Source organism: Callorhinus ursinus, unplaced genomic scaffold (genome assembly GCF_003265705.2).
Source record: "Callorhinus ursinus isolate GAN/ISIS: 27379988/994484 unplaced genomic scaffold, GSC_fseal_2.0 scaffold11, whole genome shotgun sequence".
NCBI lineage: Eukaryota > Metazoa > Chordata > Mammalia > Carnivora > Otariidae > Callorhinus > Callorhinus ursinus.
The window spans coordinates 15,724,484-15,737,036 of record NW_027397073.1 but is presented as its reverse complement, the minus strand read 5'-3'; the positions used below and the strand labels follow the sequence as shown (position 1 = coordinate 15,737,036).

The window sequence follows — 12,553 nt, the reverse complement described above, 5'->3', positions numbered from 1 at the left end:
CTTTCATAAGGAAAACATGGTATTAATAATAACCATTTATTGAACCAAGCTAAATGCCCTATATCTTGGAAAAGCCCCATGTTGCACCAACTCATATACTTTTGTATTAATTCATACACTTAATATTTATGGTTTAGGAGATAATATTTTAAATAATAATTATTTTAAAACCACCAGATATTAAGCATGCCATTAAAATACTTTATACATTTTGGAGCACTTGAGATTACAAAATATTTTGGCAACAAATGTCAAATACAAATAGTTCTGCCCATATAGAAAATATTGACGATGGGAAAATGTGTTCCTTACATCAAGTCCATGTAATTGCATCAGATAGTTGACAAATATATATATATTTTAAAGATTTTATTCATTTATCTGACAGAGAGAGACATAGCGAGAGAAGGAACACAAGCAGGGGAGTAGGAGAGGGAGAAGCAGGCTTCCCGCGGAGCAGGGAGCCCGACGCGGGGCTCGATCCCAGGACCCTGGGATCATGACCTGAGCCAAGGCAGACGCTTAATGACTAAGCCACCCAGGTGCCCCAGATACGTGACAAATATTTAACCTCTTCTTGGTTAGTCAAGCATATTATTTATAAAAAAAAGATTATTCATTAGCAAAACAAATATCTCCCTTAATTAATATAATATCAGTTGTTTTAGCCAATAATCCAACATGCCAGTGTGAGAACGAGTATTTTTCTGGCCTTTGGTTATAATTTACTGGGCTTGGTCACTGTTGAAATGGCCGTGGTGTGTTTTGGGTCAAGACCCTTATTTTCTTGCCTTGGAAACATGAAACACACTCAGGTTTGGAATAGCTGGGAATGCCAGATCTTCTCAGGGAAAAGCTTCCTTCATGTTGGTTGCTGTTAAATCGTCACACCTTCCCGTTCCTTCCCTGCTTATGGTCGCTGTGTGTGTGTGTGTGTGTGTGTGTCTGTGTGTGTGTGTGTGTGAGAGAGAGAGAGAGAGAGAGAGAGAGAGAGATACTGAAAAAGATTAAAACCTCGACTGGCTTGGACTGTGAGCTTTCCTATCTTCCCGACATGTCAGGCACAGTGATGTGGACAACACACCTCATTAAATGTAGCACGATACACAATGGCATATACAGGACTGCTGTCCTCCTCTCCCTTACTCCGTTAGTGCAATTTTTGGACATGACCTCAGGCTTTTTATACTAAGAGAGAAGGATTTGCAAAACATCTTTTTGTGCATTTCCTCTTCATTTAGGACTTTTTGTGGGCGCATCACAATATCAAGAAATAATTACACCAGTGTGATTTAGTTCTAGAATTAGAAACGTATTATATTATATTGGCAATGTATTCCACATAAGATACCAAATTGCTTAAAGGCCATTGGAAAATAGGTGCTGTTAGGGACACCAAAGATTGCTGGTCACACCTGAAGCCAGGACAGACGCCTGGGACAGATCCTTCCCCAGGGCCTTCAGAAGGAGTGTGGCCCTGCCAGCACCTTATTTTTGGACTTTTAGCTCCCAGGACTGTGAGATAATGAGTTTCTGCATTTTAAGCCACCCATTTTATGATACTTCATTTTTGCAGCCCTAAGAAATGAACACAGGTGCAATACAAATGTTCTTAGAAATGATCATTTAACCTCATTTTAAGTAATGAGCCTTGTGCTTGCTTCGGCAGCACATATACTAAAAAAAGTAATGAGCCTTACTCTTTTGTCATCACGATTTGACTAATACATTGATTTATTATACAAATCAGGTTCATATGCTCTTATTAGTACAATATTTATGTATTTTTTTGTTCATATAATCCTTTTCTTCCAAAGATCTTTGAGCAGTAACAGTTCGATCACTGCTGGATATTTATCAGAAAAAAAAATTTTCTGAGGCACTTCTCTGACATTCTCCCTTTTCCCACCCCCCCAAATAAAATATCCTATGTATAGGCCACTTCAGTGTCTCGCCTTTACTCTGTGGTGTTCTTGACCATAGGGAAACACCAGATATCAAGGTGACTTTCTCATTAAGGGAAGTCATTTTCATCTCTCATTTTAAAATGAAGATAATATGTACATTTCAAAAATTTTAGGAGAAATTACATACTTACAGCATTGACAGAATCAAGAGCCATGGAGTAAGTGAAAATCTTTTCCATAAATAAATGTGAAACAAAGTTGAAAGTGTCTAGTTCAATGGCTGGTACATAGTAAGCGCTTAATAGATACCTATGTCTGTCTTCCCACTCCTCTTTTATATAACAGGGCATTAGTGTAATAGAAACAGGGAAGTCAGGCAGCAAATCCACGGTTTTTTTTGAAGATTTATTTATTTATTTTAGAGAGAGAGCACATGTGCGTGTGCATGTGAACGGGGGGAGGGGCAGAGGGAGAGAGAGAATCTCAAGCAGAATCTGTGCTGAGCGTGGAGCCCGATTGTGGGGCTCGATCTCATGACCCATGAGATCTTAACTGAGCCAAAACCAAGAGTGAGACGTTTAACCAACTGAGCCACCCAGCTGCCCCAGGAAATCCACTTTTATTTATTTATTTATTTATTTAAAGATTTTATTTATTTATTTGACAGAGAGAGAGACAGAGAGAGAGGGAACACAAGCAGGGGGAGTGGGAGAGGGAGAAGCAGGCTCCCTGCTGAGCAGGGAGCCCGATGTGGGGCTCAATCCCAGGACCCTGGGATCATGACCTGAGCTGAAGGCAGACGCTTAACCAATTGAGCCACCCAGGCACCCCGGAAATCCACTTTTAATCAAAGAGCTATGTGGGAGATACTCAAAGAATTTTGTAAATTCTTTTTTTTTTAAGATTGTTTATTTATTTATTTGAGAGAGAGAATGAGAGAGAGAGAGAGAGCACATGAGAGGGGGAGGGTCAGAGGGCGAAGCAGACTCCCTGCCAAGCAGGGAGCCCGATGCAGGACTCGATCCAGGGACTCCAGGATCATGACCTGAGCCGAAGGCAGTCGCTTAAGCGACTGAGCCACCCAGGCGCCCAATTCTGTAAATTCTTAAGACAAATTTAAAATATGCATGGTGTGAGCTGACAGGTGCATCAGAGCCAGGAGCTTCAAGCAAGGCTTTAAAAACATAGGTTAGACATACCCAGCACACTTGGACAGGACCTCTCCCAGCTCTGAATGTCTATGTTGTCTTGTTTTTTTAAGCACATTCTGCCTTGGAAACTGTTTGTGTCTGTGAATGGCCCACAATGACCTCACTTCGTATGTTGCCCCAAGTATCGTCATTCCTATCTTTTCGGCACTGTTTACATGTCTGCCTTTTCCAATAAGCTATGAACCCCTCAAGGGCAAGTGCAAACACACAGGTACATTCTTACTACCACTTCCTGCTCCAGGGTGCTGGCCAAATTCACATCTATTTCAAAGCCACTCTTGTTTCTGGCAAAATCCTCTTGGACCTGAGCTGGTTTCCTCCCTTGGGTTCGGGCCAAGAATTTTAACTCCATGATCTTATTCCACACGATGTGTTTCCACAACTGAACTCAGTATGGGGCACATTGTAGGTCGATACATAACTGTAAGAATAATGCTTTAGCATATTATAGTTATACATTGTACAGTCCTGTGACATCAGAACTGTTATGAAGATAAAAGTTCAGCTTGTAGATGGAGAAAAATGACATACTTGTACAGCAGTATAGAGACCGGCAGTAATTGAAGGCAATTGATGTGTAAAGCTTTATTTCATTCTTTGTGTCCTCATCTGAACAATGGAAAAACGAATGCCAGTCACCATTAAAAATACCGTATTCATTTTACAGGGGGTAATTTTCCAATGAGCAAATAAAACTGTGAGCCTTCAGGAGTATTCATCTCCTTTGATTGCTGGCTCATTTGATTCATGCTAGACTAAGAGTCTGTTTTGAAGAACACAGAGACAGTTTGTAATTATGCCCTGGAAAGTACACAATTTCGTTTTCTTCACCGTGGCTGTGCTGGAAGGAAAACTGCACACAAACCCCCTCTTCTCTCTTCTTTCCTTGTTGCATCTGGTCAATTCTAACAAATACGACTAATGGCCAGGCTATATCGGCATCACCTAGTCAAGTAGCCCATTCAGTCTGCTCAAAAGAGCACACACATCATCAAGCATTTGGCTGAATGCACAATTCACACTGAATAGGGCAAATATTTGGATTCAAGTATAGGTCAGCAGCAACCAATTGAAATATTGATAAAGGAAGCCTGTGGGAACTAAATGTACATAAAAGAAGGAAAGAAGGAAAGGGAAAAAAGGAGGTTCTTAAGGGGTGAGCCAGGGCACCGAGACCGCAGGGGTGATTTGTCTCTCCCACAAGTAGGTAGGTGGCTTAGCTCAGGAGGGGAGCAGGGCCAGCACTAGGAGCCTGTTTTCCTAGCTTCAGAAAGCGCTATGTTCAAACTGTCCTGTTTGGTTCCAACGTGGAATTCATAATTTACTACGAAAGTACCATGAAACTTTCCAGTAGGAACCCCCTGCCCCTGCTCACACAATTTTATTTAAAAAGAGAATGAGGCTGGAGTCTCTTTGTGTGTGTGTGTTTTTTTAAATATTGTCCTATTTAGCCCCCAGGTCACACTGCGGTAGGTTTTATTGACTTGAAAACACTCCAGAGCACGGAGGAGTCCCCGGTAACCTCCTGGCTCCGATCCCCATCGTGCACTCACCCGTGTCGCTTAGCAAATCCAGACCTCTGTGGCTCAAAGTAAATGTTTGCTGCCGTCACAGCCCATTTATAACGCCTCACTTTATGGGTGGTTTAATTCTCAAACATCCACTCTGCATGTGGGCATTAACGTGTCCCAGTGCCACACCCAGCCACATCCTTTTCTCATACAAGGGTCAGAAATCCCAATCTCCAGCTTCAGCCAAAGCTTGAAACCCTCCAGTGAGATGCAATCGGGACAAGGGCCCCCAGTCCCAGTCTTGCCGGCCTTCTCCCCTGCCCTTGGAATTGCGGTGGCCAACAGGAAGACCGGGCAGCAGCTTGATCCCAAGCACCGAGAGCTCGGCTGAATTTGGGGGGCAAGGGGGTGCGGTTGTAGATAATCGTTAGGTATCCAGGGGTCACTCCTTGGAAATGAAGATTCTGTCTGCAGCCTGCAGCCCTGAGGATGGCCATGTGCTTCAGAGAGGAGGGGAATGTCGATGTTCTAAGCTTGTTCAGCTTCACGAAGAGATTAAGGGAAATGACAAATGACTTTTGTACATCATTTTTAAAGGAGGTAGCAAACTTGAAACCAATGAAAGTCACACTGAATATACAACTAACTTCTCAGAAATTTCTTCCAAAACCCAGATAGGAAATGTTGGTTTATTTAGCCGTCTATGAATCAGGCTTCTTTATCAAACCTGGAGTTTTAACCCTATAGGATAAAGACAATTGATATTTATCACAAAGAACCATACATCTTGCAATGTTAAATTGTGCTCAGAATAAAGTGTTCTCTTATAGTTCTTTGTATTTTATTTGTTTATGGAGCATATGATATTTATCCAATAATCAATATGTTTATCTAAATAGACCACACCATACTCAGTCACTTCTGATAACTTTTTTTTTTGGCCTTATATTAAATGGCTATTTAAATGCTAAGTGGAACAATCTTACCCCAAATCTTAGGCCAACCAATGGGGAGGGTCAGGGTGGTTGTGGTAGTATGTGCACACTGATCTCCCATTCAGAAGACTCTCACTCCCTCTGGACCACCACCTGCGTAACTTGGGCTGTTAGAAGCATGGACAAGGAAGTGGGTGAGTCAGTGAAACTCATGATCACTCTTTAAGAAAGCGGCTAAGTCCGAACTGGAGAAGTAGACTAATGGGTGAGGGTATGTAGCCAGCACTCATGCCTCAGCAAGACTTTTATGATCGTAAGAGCAGAACCCAATCAATGAGGAAAGTAAAAAAGGTAGGGTGAGTTATACAAGGATGAAAGGGTGCCTCAGAGCAGGAAGAGCAGCAGGCCTCACAAGCAAGAGGAATCATGAAAGGCAAAGCCATCAGGGGGGAAGGCAGAGGTCCCTCCTCCACCCCCCACTCCTCCTGGGGCAGCATGGTCTACCACTTTGCCTCTCATGTGATCTCTCTGGATATCAGGGCAACTTCAGAATAGAGACAATACTCACATTATGCTGATTTCACTCATTTTCTTTAAAAAAAAAAAAAGAGAAAGTACCATGCCTTATCAATTCTAAGATGCCTTAGATTATAAGACCCATCATTAGCTGAAGTATCTCTAAGAAAGAAAAACCACCGCCCATTAAACCCTGACACCAGCTTAACAATAGTCCTTTGCCGTGTGCACAAATTGATGCCACTGGTCTCTCATTGCTTTGACACTTCTTGCATCCATTCTGAGGGATTTGGCCCTTTCTTCTGCCTTCTGTTGCATGTCTTGGAAAGCAATCCTTATCTCAGGAAACAAAAGGTGACACAGCTTCACTTGCTCGGGGGGTGTCTACATTTCGGAGATCTTTTTGAAGTGATCTGTAAGAAAATACAGAACTGTGGTTTACTTCCACGGAAGAACATTTGCTTTACTAACAGCAAATTCACACTGTTGTTCTAGTTCTGTGCTTCTTGGTAGACACAATAACGTTTTGTTTTAATGTTGAATCAGGGTGGAATTTTCTTGAAGCCAACTTAAAGACCATGTGAGTACCAAAAATGCACATTAACGCAGTGGGAGGGATGACAATATGCACAGCTACGGGAAATTGGAAGAAGCAACAGGTGACGGCAAGTACTTGAGGACTGTTGCCTGGTTGACAGCAATTATAAAATACCTTTGATTTGTAAGATGCTTTCGACTTTGTAGATGTTAAAGTGGGAAATAATGTGCATGTCATTAAAGAGGTCATTAAATTCGGTGTTTGCCGGGTCAGTGTTGAGAATAGAGGTCCTCAAAGGAAACAACGACCAAGGTTCTTCCAGAACAGAACTTTCCAGTTCTGTGAGGGTGCAGCTAGCTAGGAGGGAGCATCCACTCCTGGTGTCCATGTAACTTGGGAGCTCTCACAACCTGTCTCCTGCGAGCCTCATGACAAGACCTGGGAGTAGGCATTAGATCTTTATTTAGTGGTGAGGAACTGGAGCCTCAGGGAGGCAAAGGGCCTGCTCCCATCACACTGTCTGTAGGTGGCAGGGAGAGGTGGAGGGGAGATCTGTGAGGCTCCAGAGTGGGCGCTTTCCCCATACCATGGGGTGGGGCTGGGGCAGTTAAGGGTTTGCAGGCAATTCTGCATGGGTGGATGAACCACATGGAACAGCCTGGGGTTGGAGATGGGCCTGGACAAATCAGATCTTAAAACCAATGCTTCTGGGGCGCCTGGGTGGCTCAGTGGGTTAAGTGTCTGCCTTTGGCTCAGGTCATGATCCTGGGGTCCTGGGATAGAGCCCCATGTCAGGGCTCCCTGCTCAGTGGGAAGTCTGCCTCTCCCTCTCCTTCTGCCCCTCTCCCCGCCTCGTGCTCTCTTAAGCGCACTCTCTCTCCCTCTCTCTCTCAAATAAGTAAATAAAATCTTTAAAACAAAAAACCAACACTTCCTTTAGCAGAGAGCTGATTTACAATGTAGGTGACAGCTGAATATTCCCTAGCATGTCTTGGACAGAAAATATATGGGACAGTAGAGAAACTCTTTGGCTGGTTTTTTTTTCCTTTGGGGCCCAGAAACTTATGCCATATATATGTATATATATATAATGTCATAAAATATATGTATAATATATTGATATCTCTGCCAAATGCAGATGTGAAATCAAAGTAGGCCATTTATGATTTCAACGAGGTTCTAACACCCTTCTTAACGAATATTTATGAAATGAAAAAATCTAACCGTGACCCTAAATTGACCTTCACAAACTCTCTCCACCCCAGGCACATCTTGTTTTTTTCATTATTATTTCATTATGTACAAATTCGTGGCAAAGACAACTGTATTATATTTAACAAATGTAGAAGCCTCCCGTGGTCAGGAGCGGTTGGTTGGTTCATTGAGAAAGTCCATCAAACCAGACTTTAAAAAAGTAAACGTTTTCATTTAGCTTAAAGCATAGAACGTATATTCAGAGCAATCTGGAGATGTAAACCCATTGTCTTTTCTTTGCACAGGATCCACTGCTTGGCACTCTCATTATTTTACACAAATCACACCCTTAATGCATTGACTACAATTTACAGTTTTGGGTTCTTTACATTGCAGAGATACTGTAACACAATAAAAGTGTGGAATTCTACTAAGTATTAATCAATTTTCCCTAAAGGTCTTCTTCCTTTTTTTTTTTTTTAAAGTAATTGCTACACCCAACACCGGGCTCAAGCTCAGGACCCCAAGATCAAGAGTTGCGTGCTCTACCGACAGAGCCAGCCAGGCGCCCCTTCCCCTAAGCTTTTATAACAATCTCATTCAGACATGATCTGATAAAAAATATATGTTTCAACGATTATTTGTTTTTACTAAGTCTCTTCAAAGTATCCAATTTTGCTTTCTTTTTTTCGAGCACTCTCTTGTTCATAGATCTAGCCCATATTTTCTCAGCTACATAATAAATACCCTAACAGGTACTCAGCATGCCTTGCATTGTGGCCTGACAGCTTCCAGCCAGGTCTGGCTCCTTCCACACGGTCTCACGAAGGCCTTTCCTCTAATAGCACCCATGCACATCAGAGTCCATCTGCAGCTGCTTCTCAGAAGACCCCCAACTGACACAGCACACGTTACATGTATTGTAGAAAAAATTTACTGTAGTAGAAAAATATATAACAACTGAAACAAAAAAATCAATTAAGCTTTCAGATTTCCTGAGATCTGAATCCACATGAAACACAAGCTTTGATGTCGGCCTAGGCACCATCAGTGGTGAGGAGAGAGGGGCCCCAAATGATGCAGTAATCTTAATCAAAAGCTCAGTTCTCTAGTATGTACGTTTATTAAGCTAGGAAACCGGACTTGTGTGTTTACCGAATGCATTTCTATTGAAAAGAGATATTACAATTCTATTACGGGAAATGGGAAGGAGATGAAAGAAGAAGGAATCTTGCCTGCTAATGAAGCCATTGCTGTTTTGGTGAAGGGTGAATTCATGAATTTTAGAACATTTGCATAAGCATCGAAGCAAATAGGATTGTGAAGTAGCTATCAAGTAATCAGAACATTCAATTAACTAGAGCCCAAACCAGGAGCTTCTTGACACTCAGATTGCCAAATAATCCCAGAGGCTGGTACAGAGCTGGGCAAGCCTTGTTCTGTGAAGATCTGCTGTGGGCTTAGCTTCCAGGCCTTTCCTCAGCAGGCTTGCAAGGTGTGTGTTGGGCGGGGGGGGGTTGGAAGTTGGCTCAGGAGAATGAACCAGGCATCCCTTTTCACCTACATCTCTCAGACTGATTGTGGTGGGTTGCACTGTTGTTCCAGCAGAGGTCAGAACTAATAGTCACATTGTCACGCAGAACCTAGGGTGGAGGCACCTTCGATAGGTGTCTACCTTGTAAGCAAATCTGGTACCAGGTGTGCAAGTCTTGGATTTTGCCGTTGAGAGAGGCGTTGGGTAATTACCTGGAGAACCTAATGCTTTCTAGGAGTGCTGGAGGCAGCTAAGGGCCCTCCCCCTCCTTTGGGGGCACTCCCTGGTCTCCACAACAATGCTGAATGTTCAGTTCCCAGCAGTGGCAATACTACCTCCTAGGGGTTGTTTAGGAAATGATGTGTGGTGTACGGGGGTGTGTGTGTGTGTGTGTGTGTGTGTGTGTGTGTGTGTGGGCGGGGCTGCTGTCACAGGGAGTGAAAAGCCTACAGCCTCACTCTGCTTTCCATAGAAATGCAATTTATCCTTTAAAACTTTATAATTCTACATAAATTAAGGAAAGAGTATACTTACACTTGGTTGGAATTTTACTGAGAGTTAATCACCGATACAATGCAGCTCACAGTCACCAACACTTATTCTGCTTTGTGGCTGTCGTGTTTGGGTGAGTGCGTGAATAAGTGCAAGCATCAGCCTCCTCCCTTGTGTCTTCTAGCTGTTGGAATACAGATTAATTTATTATAACAACCTCTCTTTAATTTATTCTTGATATATTGTTAGGACATTAGAGTGATGAAAATAATATCTGTGTATGTGATTGTGCATTTCATTTTAGGAAACTATAGGCGAGTTTTGCGCAATATTTGCTAGAAAAGGGGGGGGCGTTGGGTCTGATAGAATGGGACGCGCTTCTCAGACTGAACCTACAAGCCCCAGCAATTCCTCTGTGCGGCAATACCACGGAAGTCAGTTGTGTTCTGGAATACGACTGCTATGGGCTCTGGCCCGACACACTGCGGTGACTGTTCACGGGCTGGACATTCTGCTGCTGAAACCCAGGGGCCCCGACTCAGTCCTCCACGCAGTGTGTTGGTCCAGCACTAACCTAGCCTCTTGGAGCTAGAGCAGACCAGGTGATCTATGTCCTATCCTGGAAAGTCAGGTGCTGGAGTGAAACGCAGGGACTTCTGCGTACTGCCTCCCTATGGCCTATTCCAGTCTCATATCCAACCTAGAACATCAGCTTCTCTTCACCCAAGCAGACAAAGCAGTGGAGAGCCAATACATTCTCCTTGATTCCAAAAGCGAGAAAAAAATCTTCCTTAAATCCAGGCAATTAGCAGTCTTCCTTACAGACAGAATATTAATGTGGTAAGGAGTTGGCCCCTAACGAAGCCCCTCTGGAGCACGCCTGCAGGAAACTGTAACAGACACCTGGCTCAACTGCCCTTGGCATGAAAAACAACAGAGTTTGCATCTGGGCAGAGGGGAAAGGGGGGGTTCCAGACAGCTCGGCTGGGTGTTTAAGTGAAACCTCAGACCGTATAGCGACACTGCAGTTGGAGCCTCCCGCCAGGACTGCTGCCCTCCACTGAGGAACGTTCTAGAAGGAATGTAGGCTTATCCCCAATGAAAGCGGCATGGGGCAGCTGCTTCGGGGGGCGTGACTCGGGCTCACTGTGCGATTCAACTGCTCCACCTGCCGACCCAGCTAGGAAATGCAGGGGTGTGTGCGGAGGGCGCGCCGGGGAGGAGGGAAACTGAGGCTGACCTGACAGCTCTGTGGTCCTCAGACTGAGCCGTAGGGAAAGCTAATTGCACGTTCATGCTTATAGTCTCCGTGTACGTGCTACTTTCCCAAGTGTTGCATATGACAGAGGATTTGTGTCTGCTTCTGCTAAAACATAGTTTCACACCTCTGTTCTTAAAAAGACACTGTCTTTCTTTCCTACCCACTCTTGCACAGCAGCAGAGCTAAACCTTAGCATTGTCCCCAAAGTCCTCCTTCCCCTCCTGACTCCTCTGCCCAGCCTCCACCAGGACTGCCTGGTCTCTTGGGCCATGCCTCTGCAGAGCCTCCTCCGAAAGACCCTTTGCGTCCTGCTCCCCTTGCTTCTAAGGAGACGCGTTCTGAAGGAGTCTTTCTCTTTTCATTCATCCCTCTCTTCTTCAGTTCTGCTTTTGGGTAGAGTACCTTGACACCTGTTAATTATTTTTGTTTGGTTACACTTCCCCTGGTCAAAGCAAAGACCAGTATCGAAAGGATATTCTATATATTTCTATATATAATCTAATGTAAGGGGTACTGAAAGTGTGGGTCACAGAACCTGTTAGAAATGCAGATGTTCCACCCCACCCTAGACCTGGTGACTCACAAGCTCTGGGCATGTGGTGCAGCAAGGTGCTTTCACAAGGCTGCCAGTGATTCTGAGGCCCACGCAGGCTTGAGAACCACAGGGCTAATGTCTTTCTTCCCTAGTTCCCTTCTCTTACTTGCGCAGGTGCACTCCCCCTCAGATGCCCCTGGAGGGGCTGACAAACACTGGGGTCTCCTCTAACAAATGCTGGGGCTGGGAAAGCAGATTTCCAAACAGCAAGCATGCAAACACTTACATTGTAGCATTTAACCACCTCCCTTCCAAGGTTAGAGTCTGGGTGGGAAGCCTGAGAGCAAGCCGCCTCTCAGAGCTACTCAATGCCCCAGCCAGAGAAAGTAGGACGGTCCCCATTATTTCAGAGTTAATGTCACGAACCCTGGGGCAAGGGGCTGAACAACTCTCTCATTTCCTCTGAAACACATTATACCATGGTGTCTCTTCCCGACCTGAGGCAGAATTTTGGAGGGTCTTCTTTTTTTCTTCTTTTTTATTTAAATTCAGTTAGCCATCATACAGTACATCATCAGTTTCAGATGTAGTGTTCAATAATTTATCAGTTGCGTATAAGACCCAGTGCTCATTACATCACATGCCCTCCTTAATGCCTATCACCCAGTTGCCCCATTCCCTCCAAGGTCTTCTAATTGGGTTTGAGGATATGCTAATTTTAACTCTTAGAGAACTTGTCTGTTGAGGGTTTTACCAGAGCAGATCAAGTTTCACTGCATATTACAGAAAACTAAAAACTAGCTATAATTCCAGTGGTTAAAAGAGACAGAAGTTCATTTTTCTCTCACGTACAAGGCCAGAGGCAGGCAGCCAAGGATTGGCTTCCTGATGGGGTTCCTGATGGCTCCATGACCATCAG

At 43.9% G+C, this 12,553-nt stretch overlaps 1 protein-coding gene across 1 annotated transcript in view; it reads right to left on the bottom strand.

Annotated features, from left to right (window-relative positions):
- Positions 1–4,948: 4,948 nt before the first annotated feature.
- CCBE1 (collagen and calcium binding EGF domains 1) overlaps positions 4,949–12,553 on the bottom strand; it is a 249,079-nt gene continuing 241,474 nt past the window's right edge. Inside the window, exons 11-12 of the transcript XR_012379994.1 lie at positions 9,881–10,022; positions 4,949–5,171 (exon numbers count right to left, since the gene is read on the bottom strand). The gene's annotated coding sequence lies outside the window, so the exon portion shown is untranslated. The remainder of the gene's footprint in view (positions 5,172–9,880; positions 10,023–12,553) is intronic.